This window comes from Harpia harpyja, chromosome 22 (genome assembly GCF_026419915.1).
Source record: "Harpia harpyja isolate bHarHar1 chromosome 22, bHarHar1 primary haplotype, whole genome shotgun sequence".
Classification (NCBI taxonomy): domain Eukaryota; kingdom Metazoa; phylum Chordata; class Aves; order Accipitriformes; family Accipitridae; genus Harpia; species Harpia harpyja.
Genome location: NC_068961.1, coordinates 17,753,850 through 17,780,541, shown reverse-complemented (window position 1 = coordinate 17,780,541; position 26,692 = coordinate 17,753,850). Strand labels below are relative to the sequence as shown.

General features: G+C 43.7%; 1 protein-coding gene across 2 annotated transcripts in view; it reads left to right on the top strand.

Moving 5' to 3' along the window:
• The window catches only part of ST6GAL2 (ST6 beta-galactoside alpha-2,6-sialyltransferase 2), a 174,370-nt gene that overhangs the window by 119,212 nt on the left and 28,466 nt on the right, over positions 1-26,692 (top strand). Inside the window, exon 1 of one of the 2 annotated variants that reach the window (XM_052773897.1) lies at positions 3,944-4,252. The exons of the other annotated variant lie outside the window; for it this stretch is intronic. The gene's annotated coding sequence lies outside the window, so the exon portion shown is untranslated. Of the gene's footprint in view, positions 1-3,943; positions 4,253-26,692 lie in introns of those variants that run through there. 2 annotated transcript variants of the gene reach the window in all.

Below are 26,692 nucleotides of genomic sequence, written 5' to 3'. Positions count from 1 at the left end.
GCCCAGCCAAACCCGAAACTAAACCACCTCACCACTGAGTCAGGGAGGATTTCGTCAGGATGTTTCTGAAGGGCAAAGAAACAGCTTGCTTTGGAGAGGAGGTAATTCTACCAATCACCTGCCACGAGATGATATGAGAAAAAGAAACCAGGCCACTCTCTCTCCTAAGGGAGAGCTGTTAATTGAGCTCTGTAGGCTCCGATCCTAAATCCACATCCGCATCTGAACTGCAACACCAAAATGCATCTGAGGCGTGCAGAAGCCAACAACAGTATCTGCAGCTTATTAAAAACCTGCTTGATGATTAGAAACAAAAGGCAGGTCAGCACTAACGAGAAACATGGCATGTGACGACTGTAGGTCCCTCTGGGTGCAGCAGGACGGGAATGCCCGGCCGGAGGAGCCTTACCCAGAGGCAGTGCTGCTGAAGAGCTGGGAGACAGGGAACAGGCTGAAGCCTGCTCCTTCCTTCCCTGCCCCAAACAGGGATGGCGTGCACCCCACGGTGGTTGAGGGTTTGCAGAAAGAGAGCTGTAATCCACCTAAGGCGTCCCCTCCAGGACTAATGGCAGAGAACGATCTTGGGGGAATCCTGAGAAGTGGGAGATGCACGACCTGCAGGTAGCCAGGGATTACTCGCTCACTCACGTAACCTTAAGGGCACCTCTTTTGTTCGAGACCAGAAAAGTTCTGAAATAAAACTGCAATAACTTGGGTGAAACTCAGCTTTGGTAAAGTCAATGGAAAAATTCTCTTTTACATCAGTGGAGCTGTATGAGCCAAGGATATATTTTGAAAAGGTTGAATGAGTTTGTGCCCGGGCTTTAAGGATCTTTGTGTACTGTACCCTGCCAGTTTAAATGATGACTACAAAGATCTGTTATATAACTTTTTCCAGGAGAGGTGAAAGCTTTCTCTGTGTCACAGTTTTTAATATACTGTGACTCTCGCTCATAGTAAATTAGGTTATTTATCCCCTTTATTTATATGCACTGCTCTAACACTGTAACAAAACAAAGTGATAGATGCACCTATACCAGTCGTCAAACTCAATAACAAAGCAACAGCAACTGTGTAACTTTACCCTATTGTTAGCAATTTATATAAAAGACAAATTCTTCAAGCTGTGAACGTGTGAAAGTAAATTCTTTACCGTTCTGGACTTGCCAGCAATTACTTTGTCCTCTGATCTCAAACCCTTCCCCGGGCTCCTCCGACAGCACGGGGGCCTGATGCGGATCCCGCAGACCTTATCCCAATTCACTTTCCTGGTTTCCAGGGAAGCTGTTCTTTATTACACCGCTGAAATTGAAGACAGAATCAGGCTAATGGTCAGAAGTACAGGAGGCAGAGCTCTTCCATTTTGGATTTCAGAGTCTAAGCCAAAAGCAGAATGTCAAAGGCAGACGCAAACCTTATTGGATTGCAGACTAACTCCACCTGCCTTCTGCAGATAAATTTTACATTTAGATGTGTAGGGACGACTCCCACTGCAGTCAATAAAAATTGTGCTCAACCAGCGTTATTTGTCACCAATCCAACTGCCCATTCTGGAAGTCTTTTGCTGAAAGACAGGGAAGACTTCAGGCGACAAGCTCTCCTGATATTGTGTTTAAACTATCTCAGGTTCCCATGTAGAGTATCTTAGTGCTACCGGCTTCCCTGTAATATTAACTTAATTTATGCTATTCATTTACATTCTACTCCAAATTGAAATTCTATTTCACTGGTATATTAAAAATGAGCCTACTAAAGAACAGCACATTTTAAAATAGTAACAGATGGAGAAGTCTGTAGAGTTCTACAAATTTAGAGTCCTACTTTGAAATTAATTAAATAAATTAAAAAATTGAGTAAGCACTGTCTACCTTTCACTCTGCTGCTTAAAACATGTGCTTATGGTTTATTGTATGAGCCAGCACATCATTTTATAGACAGGTGCAGCAAGCCTGGGCAAAAAAATTAATGGGAAAATATGCATACCTTAATTGCTAATTATGCTTATAAATTTAGATTTTTGAATGAATGCTATACGGGACTATCCCTCAAGCAGCAGTGTGCCCACAGAACCAATCTGTGGATATATCTACATCGCAGTCCCTTTCAATAGCATTTTGTTTGCCTTTATCACATGTATGTAAGACAACGCATTTGCATCACATCAGATCACATTGATAAATGAGGATTTTTATATATATTTTTGAAGAAATTAGCTCTAGGTTTGAAATTTGTTTTCACAATGTCCTAGGCCGAGGGGAAAAAAAATGTTATTTTTGTTCACAAATTGCAAAGCAATTCTTGCAAAGCGACTTATTTAAATGGAATAAGTAAGTGGATGAACTTCCCTGGGGTTTACAATCATTATTTGCTTTTGGCACGGAGTGTTATTTCAACAATCATATTTTTTAAACCCTCAACCTATTCTTGACTGTGTTTTGTCTTCCACATCCTTGTGATGTCACCTCTTAACTTAGCAAACCGCACCTTTTTTACTTTAGTACTAATTGTTTTGATTTCCACGCTGGTTTCGTGGCTTTGAAGGCATGCCTTTCGCAGGCACGGTGCTCCGATCACCTTACACCTTACAAACACGGGCACAAAGAAGCGACGGTCTCGGATGCATTTACACAGCCGCTTAACTCGGGGCATAGATTCAGCACAATAAAGGTTATCTATCATTGCACTGATTACTTGTACGCGCAGACTTACTTAGACTATTTGCAAAGTAAACTGCCATTCAGTCCGAACAAAGACAGAAAAACACGCTTTAAGGTATTTTTAGCTCTTCAGCAAGCTGAGAAAGGAGAGCAAGGACCGCACCGCAAACGTTTCGCTCTCTGTGCCGCTGGGTAGGCGCTGGCAGCACGACAGGGGCGATCGGTATTTACCGCCGCTCCTTTAGCATCTATTTGATCTCTCCTTCCCTTTGTGCTCGCCGATCTAACAGCCCTGTACCGCATTGTTTTTCTACCCGCTTTACGAGCGAGATAATGTGTTTCTTCTCAGGAGACCTTTAAGCTTAAAATATTTCCTTAATTAACGGAGCCTAATCTTAAAGAGCCAAAGCTGGCTGCGGCGTTTCCACGCCGCGTGGGTGCAGGAATCCCACTCTCCCCCCACCCCTCCCCGGGGCTCACGGGGGAGGGCCGAGTAAAGGACAGTCCTTTCAACTTTCCGGACCGGCCACAGGCAGAGGAGACCCTCCCCTGCCCGGCCGGGCTCCCGGTGCCGGAGCTCGGTGGTACCGGAGACCCCCCCCCCCCCCGGAGGTGCTTCCCGTCCTCGGCAGCTGCCGCCCCCCCCGCCCCGCTTCCCTCCCGCTTTGAACTTCTCCAGCACAGACCTCCGAAGGTGCAGCCCCCCCCCCGCCATCCTCATGCGTCCCCCTGTCCCCGGCCGGCGCGGGGGAAGATCCCCGTCCCCCCCCTCAAAAAGACGCAGCGCTGCCTGCCGCCTCCCTCCCTCCGCAGCTCCCGCCCCTCCCGCCGGGGCCTCCCCGCCCTCCTCTCCCCTTCCCCGAACAATGAACCGGGACAGCGCTACACGGCCCCGGGGGCAGCCCTCGGCATGGCCGCTCCGCCACAGACCCCCCCCCCCCCCCGACCCCGGTTCCCTCCGCCCGGCAGCCGGCGCAGCTTCCCGCCCTCACCGCCGCCCCTCAACGCCCGGCTCCGCCCGTGAGGTAACGGGGTGTGTGTATGGGGGGGGGCGTCCCCTCATCCCGGGAGGGGGCTGCTCGGCCGTGTGGCGGCAACCGTTGAGGGGGAGGGTGTGTGTGAGGGGATGTGTGTGAGGGGGAGTGTGTGTGTGAGGGGGAGTGTGTGTGTGAGGGGGAGTGTGTGTGTGAGGGGGAGTGTGTGTGTGAGGGGATGTGTGTGTGAGGGGGGGGCGTGTGTGTGAGGGGATGTGTGTGAGGGGGAGTGTGTGAGGCGGGGGGGCCGTGCCGTGCCGCGCCGCTGCGAGCTGCCCGCTGCCCGGTGTCACCTCCCGGCTGTGGTACCGCTGCGATCCGGCGGGAGCCGGGGGTGCCGCCCGCTTTCCCGCCTCCCCCCCCCCCCCTCCTCCTCCTCCTCCTCCTCCTGCTCTGCTCCGGCTCGGATCCGTCGTCTGCCCGCGCTTTGTGCGTGAGGCGGCCACCACCATGCGGGGGGAGAGGCACCGCGTGGGAAGCGGCCAGGCGGAGAAACCCACGCCGGCCCGGTTGCTGCACCTCGGGGGGCAGGCAGCCCGGTGAGCCCTGAGCACCCCGGAGGTACGTGGGGGCACCCCCGGGTGGAAAGCACTTTTATATATATATTTGGGGTTTTTTTTTTTGGGGGGGGGTGAGGGGGTGGGTTTCTACTGTGCAGCGTTTGGTGGAAGGCAAATCCTATACGTGAAGCCATATGGATTCTCAGTGGCATATAGCTTAGTGGCTTCTTGGCTTCACAGTTTTCAGGCGTGCAGGGTGTGTTTTTAGTAGGGTTCGCCTGCTCGAGAGGGCTTGAATAGATATGTTTAGAGAAGCAGTGCTTTCCAGGAATTTAAATGAGACCCTTTTTTTGTGGTTGCTTTTCAAGGCTATTCTATTAGTTCTATATTTGCTTTTGCAGATTGCGCTTATAAAGAGTTAGGCGGTCGTATTAGCATATAGAAATCGATATTCTCAAAGAAAAAAAAGAAGGTCTCTGCGAATTTACCTCTAATAAGCAGTGTAGATGACTTTTGCGGTCTGTTTATGTATTTTATCAGGAACATTATCATCTCTAATACTCAACTACCATTTGTAGTTTATTCTGTCATGGTAATGTGTTTCCGTTGGTACTAGAAAGAATTTTGATTAGGTTACTCGTTCAAGTAATTTAGTTGATAACTGTTGGAGTAAGATTTAGTCATCTCATTTCTTCATGCGGAGAGAAATGTTAAGTGGTAGGCAGGAGGCAGCAGCAAACCTCAAGGTTAAGGTTTTTGCTCCTTTTTCAATCTGATTTTCCTTTTTCAGTCTTGTAAACTTTCTGAACTTTAACCCTTTGCGATGAAACTTTCCAGGCGTGGTGTCTGCATCCAGGTAATTTTAATACATATATATGTATAGATCTTTTCTTGTTTGGAAAACTCATGCAAAAGTAATTCAGCTGGTTTTGATAGTGTGGGGCTTTTGGATATGGGGAAAGAATGACTACATTTTTTCCATTTAAAGATTAAGCTCTTGCAGGTTGTTTTTTTTAACAGGTTTTTGGGTTACTATTTTAAATTCAAAGTATAGTTTAGAGCTATTTTTCCTTCATAGGTGCTTTCCGACTAAAATACTGTTTGACTAGAAATCCTGCGGGGGTTACCTCCTGGTTTTCTGTGTGTCTTGCTAAGACCAAAAGCTGCACTGTTGGGAAAAGATGTGCTATTTGTTGCTGGATGAGAAGCTGTGATAAAGGATCTGGAGGTGAGGTCCTGCCTGTGTATTCAAACCCAAGGATATTCGGCACTGATTCTGCAGCTGACAACAAAGGAGCGTCTTGGCAGACACCTCTGCTGAAGCAGGCAGAGCTCCACTTGCCGTTTGCTGGGAAAGTGCTGGATTTGACATCTTGTAAGTGAAGACTTTGAACTATTTGTAGGCAGAAGTCTTCTGTGAAGGAGTTTAGGACCTCCACAACTCCTGATGTGGTAGTCAGAGAAGTCTTTTTCTTCTGCGGTTCATCTGGGCAGAGGACAGGATTTCCCAGCATTGTCCACCCTGCGCAGTCAGAGTTGGAGGATGTATACGAAATGTTAGAGGTTTGTTGCAAAGTTGCAGACCTCTCCATCTGTGTTTTGTGATGTGTTTTCTACTGAGGAAAGGAAAAGAAAGGCTAAACAATAGGGAAAGTGTTATAAAAACTTTATAAAATGAGCTTAAAGGGATGTTAGGATTGCGTATGTAAACGTCCCAGTGGAAAGACATTATGGATAATGTTATATGTTCACCTTATCTCTGTCCTTCTTTGAAATCTGCAAAATGATTGTTATATACCCTCTTAGATTAAACATAGAGTTGCGCATAAATAAAATCTGGGGATACCATTTCCTGATTTAAAATTAAGAAAGCAAAATAGAAAATAATTGTAATCCTACAGAATCTGGGTTTTTTTTCTATTTCAGATTAGTGAAATGAGATAAAACAGCATCCTGTTGGTAGCATCCTAATGATTACATTGTGAATTGATGCTGTGTATGTTAGTTACTGCGTATACTAGTGGAGCATGCTGGATTTTACATAAGTTGTTGGAATGCTACTGGTCCATCAGAAATTGTATGCAAATCTCTCTGCAGTAATTTTCAGATTGTGTTTTGGGAACTTCTCTGTATTTGCTAAGCGATTGGCTGGCAGTCTACAGAGGAGTAATTGGGCATATGGTGTTGGCTCATTTTGCATGTGTTTAGCTACTGATGGCATTAAAAGAAGCCAAAATATATTAAATACCTCTCTAATATTAATTATCTTGATAAGAAATTCCTGCAAATACTATTAAAATTGCAGCTCTATACCAATGCTGTGTGATCAGTGTGAAGGCAAATCCAGGGAATAGGGTCAGTGGGAAATCTGTTGATCTGCGAAGGTCTGTTGAGATGCTGTTACTGCTACAAAGAAACTGGGCAACCCTGTGACGCCGTAACTTTGGAACAAAGGCGTAGGGACTTGATTCAAGGATTGGAATATCTGGCTTTGCTGCTACTTTTGTCGTGCAGAAATCATTTTTGTCGAGTAAGACTGTTGGCTTCCTCAGAGTGAAGGTTTACAACCCTTGAATAGCTCTTCCTGGCACTAAGCAGTATCCCTTTCATGCGTTTGAAGTGTGTTAGAAAGGCTGGCTAGTAACATTGGTACTAATGAAGGAAAAAGAAAGAAATTGACAACATCAGATACTTTTCTTTAAATTATTCCCCTTGTTGTTAGTTATTACCAAGCATTAGACTGCTACACTTGAATATAATTAATGTAGTAAATGGTTTATTAGGCACCATCTGAACTTTTGTCTTGTTTAATTATAGAAGCTTAGTGCAGTGGTCTGTGTGCAATATTCAGCCCAAATAATTACTTTCAGACTTTTATCTGACCATGGTTATTTTTGAGCAGCTGCATGCATGGCTTTTCCCTGAACTTTGCACTTTTTAGGCTCTCATTTGCAGTCGTGCCACTACGTTTCCAGTTTGCATAACTAGAAGCAGTTGCGTTGTGATTTTGCTGGTAGTAATTCAGAACAATTGTTCTGCGTGCCATCCTATAGTAATGTGTTTTGATCTTCCTTAAAACTCTATCATTCATACTTAGGTATCCGCCAAACCATGACACAAATGGGTAAGTTGCAATTATTTTTTTCTGAAAGTTTTTAAATGGTTACTGAAGTTAACAGTATTTCTTCCAGTGACATTGTATGTCTTGAAAATGATTTTAAGAAGGTAAAGTAGTGGCATGGGATGAAATCTGTGCCACAAAGAATTTACAATAAAGGGTTCAGATACAGCAAACCCTTCTTCGTGTGCTTAATCACATATATTAATGCCGTAATATATGCCATCTTCCTCCTGTAGAAGTCATGGTGGCATACCTAGGGTGCAAGATCCTATGAAAAACTGACTGCAACTACCATATTATACCTGAGAATGATGTAAAAGACCTGGTATTTGTTATTGGTTTTATGAACATTTTGTATTTTAGATCCAGTCTTTTCTAACGGTGCAACTATAGAAAACTGGTTTTCTTGATCAGTAACACTTCTGGGAAAAGCAATTTTGTAAAGAAGTTCAGATTTATTTTTATTTGGTCTGAAAATTTTACATAGACTAGAAAAAAAGTGCTTCAGTAGTTGGCCTTGAGGGCAAAGGATGCCAGAATCATTGTGTTTGTTGTAGGCGTTTTTCTGAGCTCGGCTCTTTCCAGAAGGATAAACGCTTGAAGGGTTAAATGTCAGGGAGCTGTTGCCAGTGTTCTTGATGAGGGTCCTTGACCTTGGGAACTTGCTCCTGACAGATGCTCTGACAGAGCCTGTTGGTCTACAGGACTTCAAAGCCCCCTTCGACACTGGTCACTTCGGAGAGACCAAATCTTCCACGTTGCTGAAGACGGCCGGAGGTTGGGTGGGAGCTGGGGAAGTGGAGCAGAGCTAGGCTCTGAGATGTGGTGGTCTGGGTTGCTGTTACGTTTCGTTGGAGACGTGACCCTACGGCTGGTTGTGTTTGCCATCACATTGTGCTTTCTGGAAGGTGGCACTTCAGAAATCTAAATGTAAATGAAAAGTAAATGTTATTCATTGCATAGCTCTGCGATTGTCATCGGAGTAGGATTCACCGCAGGTTTTGTACAATCCACTGTTTATTGTATTAAATTGTATAAATACTATCCGAGATTAGGGTGTTTTATAGCTAGAGTTGTGAAACGACTGCGAGTGCTCTCTGGGGACGGAACACAAAATCATGTGAACCAAATGGCTGTTAACTGTGGAAAGGAAAGTTTCTTCTTCCCTTGTGATATGTATCTGTCTGGGTGGAAGATATGTAGCCCACCAGATGTGGAGGACTTAGTGAGATGGGGTGATTTGTTCTGCAACTTTGTGAATCCATTATGTCATTGATGGAGCCAAAGGTCTGGAGGATGTCAAAATTTGATGAGGGATCTTTATAGGATCCTCAGCTTAATGTAGCTCTGCAATGCCAAGTTCTGTATTTAATTTTGGTAGTGGATTTGCCTTTCAGTCCATCACTGGAAGGAATGCTTTTGGTCTGGTCACTGTCATGTCTGTCCCTCAGCAAAGGCCCTGATCCTGTCTCTACTGCCCACGATGTTCTGTTTGAGGGGCAGGGACCTAAGTACATACCTTCTGGGCATAAAAATGTAGCGATGTGCTCTACAATCACGGTCCAAAATGCCCTCAGTCTTTGCATAACTGAGTAGTGCAGAATTTGACATTCTTTTCCGAGGCTGATTCCTAGATAAGAAGGTGCTAGGTCAAAGTGCCGTTTCAACACAATGCATTGCAAATCTGAAAAATGTTGTAGATATTTTATAATTCACCACGCAGACCAGGAGGTGTTTGGTTCTGGACTGGTAACAGGGTATCGGCCGTTCACCCTTATACTGTGGCGGGGAATGGAGGTCACTAACAAATGAAAGCTGTTACCATCTGATGGGTGTTTAGTCACCTGTGAAATGTGCTTTCTAATAGACGGGCTTCCACATCATAGGAGCAGCCACTGCAATTAGATGAGCAGAGCCAGCCCCCTTGTCGAAAGACTCGTTAGAGTGGCTAACAAGCACATCACGCCTCATCTCAGCCTCAAACTGATCCCGCCAGTTAAGTGTTTCCAAACACAGCATAGGGACCCTTGATTGCTCATCATGCTCTGTCTGCTGGTGGAGAAAGAGCACGTTTTATTGTCAGAGCTGTTGGCCTGTCTCTCCTAGAAAGGCTTAATCTGTAAAAGCAGAAAAAAAAAAAAAAAGTAGAGCCTACAGCAGCATCCATGAGGCCCTGGCTCCATGGGAGTAAGTTGCTTGCAAAATGTTCAAAGGCTTCACAGGGTTTAGGATTTCATCCTGTGGAAGCGTTATAGAGGGCACCCTGTATCTCCCAGTGAAGCTAATCATGTCCAGACTTGATAGTAGTTACTGACAAATTGGCTGAGAAGTCAGTGATTAATTTTAACAAATGAGTTTTCTTTGAATGCGAGCTCACGCATGCCAATTATAACAGTATGCCTGTGATAAATTAGGGATTTTTTTTTTTTCTTTAAGCTTCAAATCTGCTGGTGACTGATTATTTTTTCCAGTGTCTTAAAAGAAGCTATGTTTTGTGGGGAGTGTCATTGCAGGGGGGGAGGGGGACACGGACGACCAGAAGTGCTCTTTCTCCCCCAAAATACCCTAAATACCAATGAAATGTTCAAAGTGGTCGCAAAATTCTTTTCTAGCGGTTACGGAGTATTTAATGTATTGTATTATACAGTCTGGAAGGTGTCTAGTGTGTTTAGTGAACTACAGGTCTGATACCTAGTCCCGTAAAATCAGTGAAAAGTCTTGTACTGCCTTTAAGTGGGCTTTGGATCTAGACCCCTGTTGAGTACTAGTTTGTATTCCAGCTGCAGGCTCCTTTCAACAGGAGACAATAAACTTGGGTGGTAGGAAACAAAGCTCCTAGCAAACATACAGGAGTTGGGTCATATTTTGATGTATTGAAGAAGCTGGTTTTAAAACAAAGCCTGCTTGGGCTAAATACATCAGAAGGCATTACAAAGGAAGCATTAAGAATAAGAGGAGTGCTGGAATTTTTTGAAGAAAGCAGCGTACACTATGTGATTTTTTTTTTTTTTTTCCTAAAGGTTGTGGTGCTAGCATAGGAATTGCATTATAGCTACACAGACAACAAGCCTTGTTTCTTAAGAACACCAGTGTGGTTTATAGGAAAATCAAGCAGTGACATGTTTTTAGACATTTAACTTGGATATAGTCTTGCAGATGGATGCAAGGGCGCAATCTAACTACCTTGACTCCCCACACAGACCTTTTATTAGCACAGCTGAAGGGCACAGAATATCAAGGGTGGTTTTACACTGATGAGTTCGCATGACTGTAGCGGTGTGGTGTTGACATTTTCTTTATTATATGCTGCCTTTTTTTCAGAAGCTTATCATTCACCCATAAAACACATGTTCTGATTTAAAGCATAGTTAAAAGGTCTACTTAGCGGAAGGAGAAGTTTTACTAAGTATAAAAATGATTGCTTTGACAAAATGGAGAATAATGTGGCATTAACAGAGAGAACTCACTTTTCCTTTTTTTTTTTTTTGGTTTTGTTTAACATGCATAACTCTCGGTATGCTTAGATTTAAAAGACATTTAGAAGAAGACATTTAGAAAACGGGAAGTCCCTTAAAAGATTGTTTCTTTCATTATCTTGACAAACCTTGAAAAGTAGTTTCTGTGCCTGCATAGTGATTATGTTTCAGAAACAGTTCTTAGGGGTTTTATTATGTGCTGAAACATATGTTTATAAAAAAGACTATAACCTGGTGGAAAAAGTGTCTTATAATAATAAACCTGTCGATGGGCCATATGCTGCCATCAGTATGTTTGAAAAAAATAAATTCTTCTACAAGTGTTAAGTAAGTTTACAGCCCGAGTGTTAAGTTAGGGTCAGACTGTGACTGGCCCTCTGTGGATTGAGAGGGGGAGGAAAGTGCATGCAGATCCTCCTCATGCTCTTTTCGTTAGCTCACACGGTGGCCGGCGAGATGGAGCGGGGTAGCACCCCTTCCCAAAGGGCAGTGGAGGCAGGAGCTCCGCGGGAGGCTGCGAGAAGTCCTCCTCCAGCAGCTTTCCTTGGCGTTCCGCAGGTTTGTGCTGAGCCAGCACAGGGCTGTGTGTATCCCAAAACTTGGCTGAGCTTTGTGTGGTCTCTCCCGAGAAGAGCAAACCTCTGAGGTAGATTATCTGCATTTAAAAGGTGACAGAACAGACATATGAAGGCAGTACAAATGAAGGAGCTCTGATGAATATGCAGTTGGGTAAGAATTTTTTTTGTGCTCCTATCGCCATTTTTGGTTTTTAAATGTAGGTGACATGGTCGTTGCAAAGTCTTTTGTTTCTGAAGAGCAAAAGTAAGATGCAGTAGGTCAAAGGATGTGTCATTCTTAAAAGGCACTTCTGTGTGGGATCAGTGTTTGGTAAATGTAGACGCTTTCAGGCCTATTCTGCTTTGGAGGCACTCACATAGCTCCTGTGAATGGGAGTCATGCATGTGTGCATCTCAAAAAGAGTAGGTCTCTTCACAACCGAGGCACTTTCTATGTAGAAACATACTTCACTGAGAAGTGTTTTTAATGGCCTAATGTTTTCCACCACTGATCAGCTGTGCACTGCTTGTTTTCCTGGCAGCTCGGCAGGTGATAGTCATTGTCAAAGGAAATATCAGAGATTAAGGAGAATTGTATAAAGTAGTTGACCATGCTGAAGGCTGTGTCAAGAGATACATGAGGTTGTCATAGTATCCGTTATCAAAATCAAGATTGGGAACAGAGCAGTCCCCACCAGCATCAAATTCCTTACCCACAGTCTTTCCAGGGTTCATCAAAGCTTTTAGTTTGCTCAGAGGAAATTTGCTTCTTGAGGGCTGCGATCTTGCCCCTGGGTTTTCCTGCTCAGAAGTCTAATGAGGTATATGTCGTGTCTATGTGTACGAGGCTCCCAGGCTAGAAGAGGGCCTTGGAGACCAAGGGAGTGGAGCAGAGAGAGGGAATAAGCTGCAGTAGAAGCACCCAGACCCCAGCACAGAGTTTGCAATCACCGTGGAAATGGACATGGAAAATAGATTGGATCAGTAATCCATGGAGGAGAGGGTACTTGGGAGTTAAGCAGGTGTTCCCTGGGAAAGTTTTGGGCACATCAGAGAGTAAGGCTAAGTATGGATTGAAGGAATAGTAGGAGGACGACAAGAAGTCTGGGGAGGAAGCCATCTGTGCTTGGGGTGTGCTTACCTTTCCAAGAGAGGCACTTTGGTACAGGCAAGGCTTGGAAGCACCCTGGGACCATTTCTCTTCAGCCTGATGAAATGTAGCTCCCCCACGGACACTGTAAAGTCCAGCCAAGTTCTTACACCCAGTTGGACCTGAGGGCAGGGTCCTCAGCTTTGGTGCTGCCTCCTGAGCACAGTTGATGAGGTGATTGAGGAGCCTGCAGTGGGCCAGGCTGGCTTGCCTACGGTGTATGGAAGCCAACATGTGGTGTTAACAACTGCAGCGCTCAGAATTTGCACAAACCCACATTTAGTAATAAAATAGCCTGCCACTAGCCAAAGGCACCAGTAGTAGCCAAGCAAATTTGGAATGTCTAAGCCAACCATTTTTAAGTTATGGTGAGCCAAAAAAAATTAGGAAACAGTCCAAGAAATGTAGAACACCTCACTTCTCTGGAACTCTCGTATCTCCAAGATGCCTTGGCCGATCTACCTCAAAGTTTCCAGAGAAGCTTTCCTTGGCACAAGACCATGACTGTGAAATTTCATGTGACTGGGTTTTACTTTGTTGAAGTTATGAAGGTTAAAACCAGAGTTTGTTATAGAAAGCTAATCTCTCCATTAGAAATATTTCTGCATAGTTGATATTCATTCCATTGTAATTGGTCACTGCTATTTCTTGTTCAGGCTGATTGTATTTTTGCTATTTATTTTACTTTTTTTTTTTTAAAGGATAAATTCAAAGCAGTGTAGGTTGGAGCCAAATTGTGCGTGGCTGTGTATAGGCATACGTGGTAAGGCAGAAGCATTAGCCCTATATCCACTGGAGAAGGAGTCATAGTGGAGAGCTACTCCCACCTGACTATCACTGGAGAGCTTTTTGGAGTGTCTGGTTTGAGAGCTCGCTGTTTAATACAGCTTTTCCCTCTCTGCTTGGTAGAAGAGAGTGTTTCTGTTGGCCTAGTTATACTCTTACCTCCAGGCGAAAATGTTTCTGGTTGATGGCCATCTTGTCATTCAGGGTTTCCCTAGTGGCATCTCCTGCTGTGGAAAGCCATGAAGGTGGCAATAGCCTAAGACTGGGATCAGTGTTCTCCATGTGTGCTCTTGAGCTGCTCTTCATTGTGTCAAAATATCTGTAGCCTGAAATGTCTAGCTGCCAAATTTGCAAAATTTCAGATAGGCATTAGAAAATACAGAGAAAATGTTTGTGGGCTTGGAAATGTGTTTTATTTTTCAAGTTAGGGGCACCTTAGCTGTGACTTAATTCTGTATAGGAGTGAGACCTGGCTGTGCACCAGCCCTGTCCTCTGCTCTGGGTGCTGTTTTCTGAATGATGTGAAGACCAAAGTACGCCATTGCAGATACATGCTATTGTTAGATGGAGCCAAATGAGCAAAGGTCTCTAAATACACTGTATTGAAAGACACTGAATTAATCTGACTGAGTCACTTCATAGACGGAGCGGGCAGGGCTGGAACAGATGTCAGGCTGGAATGAGCCCTCACCCCGAGGCAGGGGCTGAGAGTGTTTGAAGTCGATGCTCAACTGTATTTTTCTTTCCGGGGCTCAAGTTTAAAAGCACCAGGAAAGACTTGGCAGAAGCCAGGAGATGCTGCTCCTGGAAGAGACAAGGTGCTGTTGACCACTGTTTGGTAGGACTCTCTTTCAGGCCTGCTGAGCTCTGCATCTCATGAGGCCAGGAGATGCTCCACGTCTGTGCAAGGCACAGGCTTTGTCCTGTTTGCCATCTGTACTGGCCCTAGCATCCGTAGCAGAGGGAGGTTACTGCTTCTTGCCTAACACATCCCACACCAAACATACAATTGTCTGTCAAGATACAGTAGATTATCATGGGTTAATTCCTGAAAAAGGGTGTCTGCATAAAATACCTGTCAGAAGGTTTTCTATTTGCTCAGGCGTTTTATTATTAGGAACACTAAAAAGACCAACAGAGCCAGCTAAAAATCAATCTGCCACTATAGAGGCAGCCAATGAGAAGAGCGCGGGGTGGGTGTAATGTGATCACAGCTACTTAAACCAGTGATCAGATATACTGCTACAGTCTGCAAAAGCTGCAAGCGGTAGAGAAACCCCGCTGAAAACTCCTGGACCACGGAATTAAAATAATTAAGCCTTGCAGTCACTGGAATATAAGTTGCTCTTGCAAGGTCGTCGTGAGATAAATAAGGGCACAGCTAGAGCACGCTGTATATGTCGAACTTTGCTTTTGTCCTGTGGGACACAGAGACTCTTTGTTTTTTTAAAACAATAACTAGTCACAGTTGAAAGTGCCCTGAGGATTCTTCAGGTGGTGATAGTACCAAAACCACAGCCATCCAAGAGAAAATGCAAAGCAAAATACATAGATAGGAGGATGCATCTTTTGATTCCTGAGCTAGCTCAAGCATCGCTGCATGGCATGTAGTGCTCTGCATAGAGACTCCCTGAATGATTTCTTCAGTAAGCAGGGCCCCCATGGAGGAGATCACCTCAATGAATTTTTATCTTCTTGGCATTTCTAGAAATAGCGTGTCTGTGCTCTTCAGACTGCAGAGCCACAAAACTTCAAGTTACTACTGGTGCTACTCCATCCTGTACTTGCAGGTGAAAGTTCCAAGGAGTCTCATAAACTCATTGCACAAGCTGAGAGAAGGGATAGAAAACTGCACAGCCTGTAATACTGTGATATTATAGTATTGTCTACTGCTGCAATAACCCCTGCTGTGTTTGGAAGGTCTCAGGCATACCAGTACCATGTCTAATCAGTCAAGCAGCCAATAGTAATTCACAGCCTTGACTGCTGAGAAATTCAGCATGGCTAAGATAGATATCTGATCCAGCTCAAGAAAGAAGCACAACAAAGTAAAGGCCTCTTTCTACAGTAGTTTGCTTTTTGATAGTGCCACTTTAACCCTGTTTCTGAATTTGCTCACTTATTTTCTAAAGAATAGTTAAAAGGTATGACACTTTAAAATAATTAAAATATCCCCCATTAAATCCTTGATATTATTTCCTTATTTACTCACTTTTAACATTTTAAGTAAATGAGGCAGAAACATTAACAGCCAGCTGTGCAAAGACAATAAAGCTGTTAGAAGGACACTGCTGGAGTTTTGTGACTCAAAACTGTATTGTAAGTGCAGAATGCACCCGGTAAATATATGTGATAGAGTATGAAGTCTTCCTTACCATTGGATTAAAGTCAGCCTCTTTATATGTGATTTCCACCCCCCCTCCCCCGAATTGTTTGGAATCAGCTATAAAGCAGAATTGTGGTCAGTAACAGGAGAGCAACAAGAGTTGCTCATTTCCCCACTGCCCGTTTCTCAGAAAGTAATATTTGATACCACATTAGTTCCACTGTGGTTTTGGGATACAAACCGAAGTTGAGTTTTTAATTCAGATTCGCTAAACAAAACAGTTACATTTTTGTTCTTTGAAATGCAATACCTTTTTAAGCAAAAGGTTCCCCTCATTTTCTATCCATCTGAAGTGAGGTTACAAAAGAAGAAAATTGCAAGTCCAATATATGAGAAGTACTTGGGGAAAATGCCAAGTGACTTGGAAACAGGCATGCTGAATAGAAGTGTCATCAAGAAAAAGACAGATTGGGTCAAGTCTTGCAGCAGCGGTGACTGGTTCATAGGTCTTGGAGATGGTTCAGAATAGGGATGCTACTTCTCCTGAGGTTTTGGAAATCAAGAGGTGGTTACAGTGACATGGTGATGCTGGAGGAAACACACGACGGTAGTCTGGAGTCATCAGTCACTGGCCCAAATGCTGGAGAAGTAGTAGCTGTAGAGACAGTACACAGAGTACATAAAGTATGTATTATATTAACAATGTTACATTTTCCAAGAAAGACAGTGCCTTTAGAAAGCAAAGGTTGTGTACTAAAAGTCTATTTTTTCCCTGATTCTCTGACGCCCAAGCTGAGTGAAATTAATTGATTTTAAACTAAAGACACCAATGTGCCTGTTTCTTACAACAGTGTGTTTGGCAGAAAAGTGATATATTAGAATTCACATAAACTTGGATTCTCCAACTCCTGGAAAGGAAACTATATACGTTACCCACTGACGGAAACGGGGGCTCTACAGCATGCCCTTGGGCATGTTCTATTTAAGTGGCTTGAAGATATGTGATTATTCTTCATGTGCGTGTTCACACTCGGTTGCTTTATGGAGACAGTGACATTTACAGTATCTGCAGTCTGGAATACTGCTTTTGCCATAGCTTTTAATGATTATCTCCGTTTACTAAAAAAAACTAAACAGAGACCTTGGCATAGCGATGGCGTGGAAGGTTTAGCAGAAACAAATTGTTACCTGCATGTGGTGATAAAGTTAGAAAACACTTTAAAGAATAATCAAGGTTCCCATCTGCTTGATCTGAGCCATACAAATTCTTTCCTTTAATTTCTCTTCCCTCATGGTATAAAACTACGTAAGTCTGCTCATTCTTTCATCAGAAATGATTCAGACCTGAGGGACACTTGTAATTTGGAAGTAATTAGTAAATAAGTCAGATAAATACTATCCATTGAGAATTGTGAAAGCACATTGGATAGGATTCTTAAAAAGCTGTATCAAATTTGAACAATTAAAGCTTAAAAAAATTATCAGTAGTTAGCATGATAAGTCCATTTCATCATAAATTAGTTACTGTTAATAATTTCTGCTGCTTTTCGAGCAATCTGAAGAGATTTAGCAATCTCAAAAAGTAGTTAAAATAGAAGAAAGAGAAAATCTGTGAAAGTACAGCATCTTTAGACTAAAATGTGGCGGTATCCAGCTACCTGATTTGCAACGCAAACTTGGGGTGTGCGCTGGCAGTCAGTGCTTGTGTGCAAATGCAGTCAGTGGGGTTCTGCGTCCAGAGCTGGACCTCAGGTCTGTGGGAGCGGGTGCTCCCTCCTCCCCAACTAACTTTAAATAGTATTTCTTTTGGTTCTTCTGGGGCACAATGTATTGTCTGCTTGTTTAAGAAAAGCTCAGTGGTGCTCACTTTCTTATGCTGAAGTCAAAAACCCCCAGCTCGTGTGGCTGCTACTATTCACAGAATTGGGCTCTTTAAGTGGAAAAGCAGAATGTGAGGCACAAGGTATGTTTGAATAAATGTGGTTTGTAAGTAGAACAGTCTACCGCTGCTTGTAAATTCATCTTAAAATCTTTGTATTCCTCTACTTAAATGTCACTTCAGGATTGTGAGATGCTACAGGATTCTGCTGTAGCTTCGTGTCAGCGCAGGGGTGGTGGGGTAACGGGAACACAGAGAGCTGTGCCATTCCTCCCTGGGAATAATCTGGTGTCTCTCACAACCCTCCAGGGTCTGTTAGAGGTAATACCAGACTTCATATTTGGGGGTTTTGTATCATACAATTCACTATAGTTACTAAAAGTACTATGAAATTGTACAAGGCATTAAAATAAAGTACAAGTTACAATGAATTAAGGAAATAGACTATTACTTCTGCTCTATTGGATTGGTAAATTTTGTTTGATTGGTTCACCAAACTGGATTTGGTGATAGGTAGGTTTACCTCTAGTGGCAGGTTTCCTACCAGTGAGCGTGGATTACCAGCACTTTGCTATCCTACCTCATGTCCAAATACAGATTCACAAGAATTTTACTCTTTTGCCACAGCAGAGCAGGCACAACAGAATGTTTTGCACGGATACTGAAAAATCTGAGAAGTTCGGAGTAGACTGAACACAGCTGAACACCAGAACAAGAGTCTCATCACTGCTTGGCATCATTTATGATTGCTGCCAGTGTATCTTTTTGCATTTTTATACCCCTATTTAGCATGAACTTCAATGCGCTTTTCTCCAAGAGTTAAAAAAACTCCAACTTGATGAAAGTAGGAAAATTTTGCTTTGCTTGCAGTCATCCTGTGTAGTATACCCTATACCTGCTATAGCAGCTTTAACTGTTAGTAAAACATCTCTACTAACATATGCTGACTAGAAATATAGATGCAAATGAGGAAATAAAAGCAAGAATCATGAAAATGTTTGAAACGTTAAGCATTAGTTTTTAGATCAGACTAAATGTTGGGGTTTTTTTCATTTGTTTAGTGTCTGTATGGAATTGAAGCAGGACTAAACCCCATCAACAGAATAGCTTTGACAGGATTGGGTGTTGCTAAGGAATCAATCTATGTTAAAACAAAGATTTCTTTTTCAGAACAGTCTCTTTTTATGTTGGCAGAGAAAACCTTCTTCTGATTGATTTAGGGCAGTGGATTGGCTTCACTTTATTACTTGCCCTCTGCCTTTAGCACTTAAAAGCTGCAGACATGGATTGGGGCTGTATTATGCTAGGCAAGGGGCAAAACCACATCAAAGTTCATCTCCAGCCTTGTGAACTTTTTTCCTGATTCTACAAAGTGTTGGCTTGAGTGTTCCTAATAGCCTTCCTAAATGGCAGATGGTGCCGCGGTGAGGGAAAACTCACGTTTTCCAGGAAGGCCACGAAGCTGAAGAGAAGCAAGCGCTGTCTCAGAAGGGAAAGCAAGCAGGCGAGTATGCTGGGGGAGCATGGGCAGACCCCAGCTACTCCTTGCCACAGCCGGGAGGGAGTCTGTTCCCATGGGTGCTGAGTTGCCAGTGTGCCGCAAGGGAGAAGAGGAGAGGAGAGGGAGAAAGAGAATTTCAGACGTGTCTGACATCTTGCTGAGAGGATGGCTATACTCTGTGCCAGGCAAGAGGATGCGGTTCATCTGCATCTTCTAAGCAGATGCATCTGCATCTTTTAAGCAGAGAGTGCAAAAGATAGGTAGGGGGTTTGCATATCTTGGCTGCTTAAAGGCAGTCTCAGAAGGAGAGCTTTTTAATGAAATCAGTGATATTTCAAAGGCCTGCCTGTTGGCTGAACACCAAAAAAACAGACGTAGCCAGCATTTGAAATACTAACAAATATTTTAATGAAAATTTTGCGAATCTCACCTGTTGAAGAATTGAAGGAAGGGAATATATTACATGTATACTGATTAGCTTCAGACTCCAAAGTCAGTGTTCAAATGGAGACTTTCCTCTAGAGGTAAAGGCATGTCAACAACCTCTGCCAAGTATCTTAGTAAGAAAAGCATTTACTCTTTCACAGATTCATCTGTAGTAGCCTGTAGATCTCAAAATACAAGGTTTTAGATTCTGTTGTCTCTTACGATGGTGAGAATTAGCAACAAATGGTAATTCCACAGTTGTATCCAGTGGGGATGGGCTCAGAATCTTATCCCATCATTTCATTTTTTTATAACAAAAACAACTAATGCAAATAATCTTGCAAACTGGCCAGCTCTGTCTTGCTTCTCACTTACCTCAGTTTCTCACTTTTTTTCATCGTGTCAGAGCTTTCAGAGAACCTAATTTTTTTTCTGCTACCTTCCACCTTGTGAAGTCGTTTGTACTTGTAGGGAGCAAATAGCAAGTGCTGGGAGAGAAGACTTCTTGTGCGCTGCACATGGGCAGTAATGACTGCACAAAGGGGAAAGCTATGAAGAATCCAACCAACAACCTTGATTTAATTGTCAGTATTCCTCGTACTGGTTTCATGTTGGTAGTTCTTAGAGATCCTGTTTCTCTGCAAAATTTCCAGACAGGCAGGATTCAGGTTCCAGTGTTTTGTGTCGGGTTGTAAACAGCTGTATCCTCCACAGAAGAGATTTCTGTTGATCTAGTCATAGTTTAAACTAATATTGCCCTGAGCCATGCATAAAACAGTGCCAGAATGGAGAATAGAAAGAAAGAAAGAAAAAAAAAGACAAACCCAACTTAAATACTAATACCACATTATTTTGCTTTTTGAAGCCAAACAAAACATCCCAGCTAGTGTAGGTTGGCTTATAATCAGCATAGTCATGTTAAGTATTAAAATATACAAAAAAGGGGGAAAAAATTGTTCCAGTCCAGGAAACTTCAATTTAAGGTTGTATTTGTAATGTAGCAAGTGCTAAACTGACTTCATCCCTCAGTTTGGCAGGCCTTCTTCCAGGGTGAAACTTTTCATTCAAGCTTTTAGCCTAGAGCAAATAAGCCTATAGAAGGTATGTTGTTCATATGTATGTATATGAGTATATAGAAATGAGACATTAACAATGATAATTTTCTAAAGGCTCTCTTACAGTTATGTTGCTAACATAAACAAATAGGAATTGGCACTGAGATAGAGCTGAGAAATAGGGAACAATTTATTTACCATTGTTCTTTTTTAGAGTTTTAAAACAAGGGCTTGCTTGCTTTCTGTAACAAATGTAAAAAGACAAACTAGAGTCTAATAAAAAAGTAATAAAAAGCAAGCAAAACACAGTGTCTATAGGACTTGCTTTATTGGAACATACAGTAGAAACATACTCTGCGGATGTAAAATTTACTGCTATGTTGAGATACGGATAATCAGTATATCTCAGAAACATTGTTGAGTGGAAAATCAAAATTCTCCAACCATTTCTCCCTGGAAGAGTTTGTGAGTTTGGTCAAGTTTTTTTGTGATAGGATTGAAACAGACCTTTTGTAACTGTGCTCTCTGTTCATGTGCGTGTTAGTATAAACGTTTCCTTCTTTCAGGAAGCAATTCAGATTGCCCTTTTTCAGTGCAATTACTGCTGTGTTAAGTTCAAGTAATATAGCATCTAAAAACATTTATGGAGCAAAGAAAAGAAGCCTTTTATTCTAACCTTGCCAAGAGCAGAAATAAAATGAGCTGTTGTGCTGGAAGTGTAGAACTGCATGAGGATTTGTAACGTCCTATTTCTCGTGGTTTATTCTTGTGTGCAGCCTGAGATTTGTGTGATTTAATGAGACTGTGATTCGTTTATCCTGTCAAGCTTTAAATAAAAAACCCTCAAAGCACTTCCTTCCTTTTTTGAATTATGTGTTTTTGCAAGTACGGTATCAAAAGCTGTCCCTTAAAAAGAGGGAGGGGAACCAAATACAGTTGTATGTATGTTGACTGGATGATTTTTTTTTTCTTATGTTTTATTAGACACTGAGTGGACTACCCATTTCTCTGCGCCTCTCTGTCTTGTTTTGCGGCATTAAGAGATTCCTGCCATCACGTTCAGTTATACATGACATCAGAACATAGGCATGGGCTGCTCCTGAACTGTGCTTTTGCAGGGGGAAAGGGTCTAAAACCTTATTCTGTGGGCAGGGAAGGATCAGTCCCACAGAAAGCCAGGCCGTACTGAAGACGGGCAGTTACTCCTGCTTGAGTTGTGGGTCCTCCGGCACCAGCCGTGTAGTTTGGGGCGTCTCTGCTTGGGGTGTGAAGCGACATTCACAGAGTAGAAGAGGGGAAAATATGTGCAGCTATTTTGAGTGCTAATCCAATGCAAAGCTCAGTCCGAGGGTGCCCCGGTGCGTAGGGTGGGAGAGGAGCAAGGGGGTCCCCTTCCCCACAGGCAGGGATGGCCTGGGAAGGGCTGCCCGGAATAACGGGGGGGGGGGAAGACACAGCACTAGTCCTGCTGCTCACCCAGATCTCCCATCTGTTGCAGGAGCGTGGTGGCCTCTTTCCCATCGGTTGCTTGGGAGAAGTGGGGTAGGATGCTGTGGGCCAGAGCCTGCCCTCAGCAGTAGCAGACCTCACCTGGTGCTTCCCTGGAGGGAAGGATGTGATTGTTCTGGTGGGAGGAAGTTTTTGCTTCCCATTCTCACCCCCTCGGTGCTGAGGTGTCCCTGCCTCTGGCAGGTGTTGTTTTGCTCTGTCACTAGTGCTGCAGGCATAGTTTCTTCTCAGTTTCTCTGCTGCTCACCCCTGCCTTCCTGCCCTGCAGCCGGGCTTCCTTCCCACCCGGCTCAGCCTCCTCCCAGCTCCCCCCAGCCCTTTCTTCTTCCTCCCCATCGTTAGTGTACTCGCTTCCTCCTCATCGACCTCACCCCAGACATAAAAGTGCGTACCACATTAATAAAAGTATGAATAAGGTGGTTATGTATGAACGGAGGATGCGCAAGTAAGTGATGGCCATCAGTCCGATCGCCTTGTTTCCACACTTGGCTTTTACCCGCAGCCAGCTTGCCGTTTCGGCCTGCACACCTCGTACAAAAGCGCGATGTTTGGCTTTCTGGGACCCTAATGCTGCTCTGCAACCTGCAGTTTATGACGGGGAGCAGAGATGCACAAAGATAGCGCAGAAAAAACTGCATGCATCTCTGTGGCCTGATCCACAAGGCTTTGCCTGGGTAGAGGAGCTACTGAGGTGGAAGGGGGTAGCTGGCCGGGATGGTGTTTGTACAAAGCTGGATCCCTCCGTGATTATCCAGTGGCATACTGAATTTCACTTTGGAAAAGTGACTTGCGCTCTTTGGATATTTGCAGTGGTTTTATACTGATGAAGATAAAAAGGGTGGGGTTTTTTTGTTTTTTTTCATGGTGTTTGGATCAAGACACAGTGCTATGGCAGCTGAAATATGACCGAAAACTGCCCACACCAGCTAGTAGTTCTGCAAGAGCAGAAAAGATACCTTAGCTGCTTCTCTACTGTGGGTGAGGACATGCGAGGGACAATGGCCAAAGTGGTGGTTTCTGCACCCATGTCCCATGGTGGAACCAAGCGCTGCTGACATTTGCCACAATTTGAAGCAGCCTTGAACCTGTGCATCTCTCTGTGAACAGGGCCAGAACACAGCAAAGGTATGGCAAGAGGAAAAAAAAAAGGGGGGATCAGAAGTAGGTAAGGCTGAGTGCAGGTAGTACCTGGCTATGTGAGGGGCTCCTTGAGAGGCTGTAGGGGCTGATTTGAGTTATGTTGTGAAAATTGCTTATTTTCAGCACAACTGTGTGACACTTCTGCCCCTTTGTAGTTTTGATTGAAAAGTCTGGAAGCGATTTACACTGAAGTTGTTCTGAATTTCACATGCAGTGATACTTAGTACATTTCTATAGAAACCCTCAGTTACGATAACAAGACTGTGGTCAGCTCATAACCAGTCCATAAAAGACAAAGAGGTTACGTTGTCTCCCCTGACCTGAAATGTGGGAGGAAATTCTCACAGGAGTCTTGAATCTCAGTGTGCATCACAGTGAGAGCCGCTGTCATGGCTCGTGAGAAAAGATGCTGCAAGTTGGGTAGATGGAGGTTGACCTGGGAGGTGCAATCAGTCACTGCAAAGCCAGGTTTTCCCTGGCCCTCGATGCTGTGATGAACATTTCCATTGGCAGTGGGAAAGTCTGCATGTGAAGGCTAAGAGCTGGTATGGCTATTTTTACTTCCCTCCTGTCAGCCCACACTCACATAACCTGTATGTGGTCTCTGGGTTGTGGAGGCGGCACTGTGGGCTCTAGGAAAGTGATAGCTGGTTGCAGTGCCAGGCAGTTTGAACGTGATGATGGAGCGTGGAGAGTGGGTATCAGATGCATAGAACATAGCTTTGACCTCCCACTAAAACCCAGAGATTTCTGCATCTAAGCCCCCATGCTCCTACAGAATAATCTAGGACACGTTCTTTGGCAGAAACCCCACTGAGCATTTCTCCAGCTGCCGGGTTGCCAGCTTGAGTGAGTTTTACTGCAAGTTTCACTATATTTGGTAATTTTCTTACAGCCTGAGCTCCTGGAAATGGGTCATTAGTAAAAATAATAATAAAAAAAGCCACTCTACCCCCACACCCTTTAACTTGAAATCCTAGGTTTTGTCAGAGGACCTGGGAACAGGCACACTGCCTGCCTGCATCCCCAGAAGCAAACAAGAATTGAGACTCCGCTTTCCAGATGCCCTGCCTTGGGAGGCTTGGCTTGCATTTAACGGGTGATTCAGGTCAGCAATACCATCGTTTCCATACCTCCCAAGGAATCTTGCCTAAGAAGATAATTAAATGTAGGTTAAAAAGGCACTGAGAAATAGTTAAAAAAGAAGAAAAAAAATCCTACTTCTGAGTGGTTTGGATGTTTCTTCTTTGTTTCAGAAGACATTTTCTTATGTTGCCACAAATAATAATGAATGCAGCTTGACTCCTCTGAAAATAACGTTGAAGGAAGGAGCCAGATTTATTGGGACTAACAAGGAAGTTATCCAAAAGAGATTAATTAATTAGGAGGCCTAATCACAGCCAATAAGACAAGTGCCCAGGCCATCAACAGACTAATATACATCTTTTGGCAGTCACCACTCCCCACAGGCTTGCCTGTCTGTTGCTGCCTACTGTATGGCTTGCTCCGCAGAAATGATGTGATAATGCTAAAACCAATTTGGCACTTCCCACATCAGAGGATGAGTGTGTTTCCCCACCCTGGAAATGCAGCCTCCAGCTGTCTTGCCCTATGCCAGAGGTTTCTTAATACCCTGGAATTAGCTGACTAAGAGATGAAGCAAACTAAAGGAGCATTTGCTATCTGTTCAGGCCGCCTAAGCTTTCCATCAAATAAACCCTGGTCTGATTCTCAGCCCTTTGGGAACGGTTGCCCACAGCTAACATTTGCTACCCCAAATAACCCCGAGGTGACCTTCTCTCTACAAAGCTGCAGCCAAGAAAAACCCTATTTAACATAACAGTGCACAGCTTAGAACATCAACTTGAACTATCCTGACCTCTGAGCTGCCGGGGTCTGTACAAATTAATTTAACAATAGACAGTGTTGAAAGGGAGGAATGTTTCAAAGGAATAAAAAAAAGATGTCCCTCATCCATCTCTTCTCATTTAAGAAATAGTCAGGAGGCCTTCTTTAGAAAAATTAAAAGTGCGCCTTGTTGCAAAACAATGGGCTATATAAGGGGAGGGAGAACACATTGGTTTCTTGCATCTTAGCGTAACAAAGTAAAGTTTCCCATAAATGGGTGCCGGTTTTGGAAAATCAGCCTTTAATTTCCACTGGGGAATTAGCTTTATTTCCCAGGATGCTTCAAAGATACCCTTGGGGTTTGCCTTTCTTCTTCATAGCTGCTGCTAGTACTTCTATTAAGCAAATAAGTAAGTCTCCCCTTTCTGCCCGCTTCATTGCCCCATGCTTTCCATGGCTTTCATGCAAACAACCAGCCTGGGTTAGGAAAAAGCCCCTCTCCATGTGGTAGTTGGAGCTTAAATCAGTTAATGATTGAAAGAGCCCATCAGATAGGAGATATGTAGCAAAATGAGATCATCAGCTACTGGGGCAAACAGCTTTATTACTTATGCTCAACAGGAACGTGGGTTGGGTTAAGTCTCGAGGGCTTTCCCCAGGTGCAGACTTGTTCCTCTGGTCCTCCTTAGCTGGAGCTTTGACTCCAGCGGTCTCATTGTTTGTAAGTAGGGAGGATGACTGTGGCAGGGGTGGTGAAGTTGGAGACAATAAGCAACGTTAATTTTAAAATTTGTATAGAATTGCTTTGACAGCTTGAAAGCTGTACGATGAGCATAGAAAAAAGAGATGTAGTTTCTTCCTGAAGCATCCAGTGGACTTCAATAATTACATCTATAAACCCACCTGTTTTTCTTTATTTAGCCAGTATAATTAATTACGATCATCATTTCTGGTTTCCTACACAAATGTTTTTCTCTTCGCAATTAAGTTGAGCTTCCTTCAGGAGCACAGGGTATGAGCCCGGGCACATCCCCAGGTGGTACCAAGGGAGATTCCCCTGTGAGCAGCAGAGGGGTCTGCTGCCAGCCGGGGGTGGGGAGCGTGCGGAGGGGCTGCCCTCTCCTCCCAGACATTCCCAAAGCTGGGGATTGTGAGGTGTGAGAAGCCGCAGGGGCTGATGGAGAAAGGACTGGATATTTAGTGCAAAGGGAGAGAAGATAAACTGATATTTCTCTGGACTTACTGCAGCTTTCCACACACAGCCTTCAAGATCCTGTGAGGTTGTAGGGGTCCTCTCGCAACTAATACAGTAATGACCTTGAATTTGCTTCCAGCTCAGCTGTAGTGCTGGAGGACAAGGCTTTTCTTGTGAGCAAAAAACATTAAAGCAGCACAGAGATTTGCCTGCATAGCTCCGGTCTTCAGGAGATCTGAGTATCCTTTTTGAGGCCCCACTTGCAGCAAGGGATTGTAGATAAGCTTCTGCAGTAGTTAATGTGTAAAGTTTTCAGATTTAATTCTCACTGGTGCCTCTCCTTTTGCTTGCAGTGTTGACAGATATACTGCTGTATGCTGATTTTTTTGTTTTACATAAATAATTTTTTGCTGCATGAAAAAGGTAATCATGTGCATGCTCGCATGTGTGCGTCGACGAATACAAGTGTGCTTTTATGACCTTATAAGTGTTAGGGGAAAAAAAAATTAATTCACTTTGATTTAAAAATAAT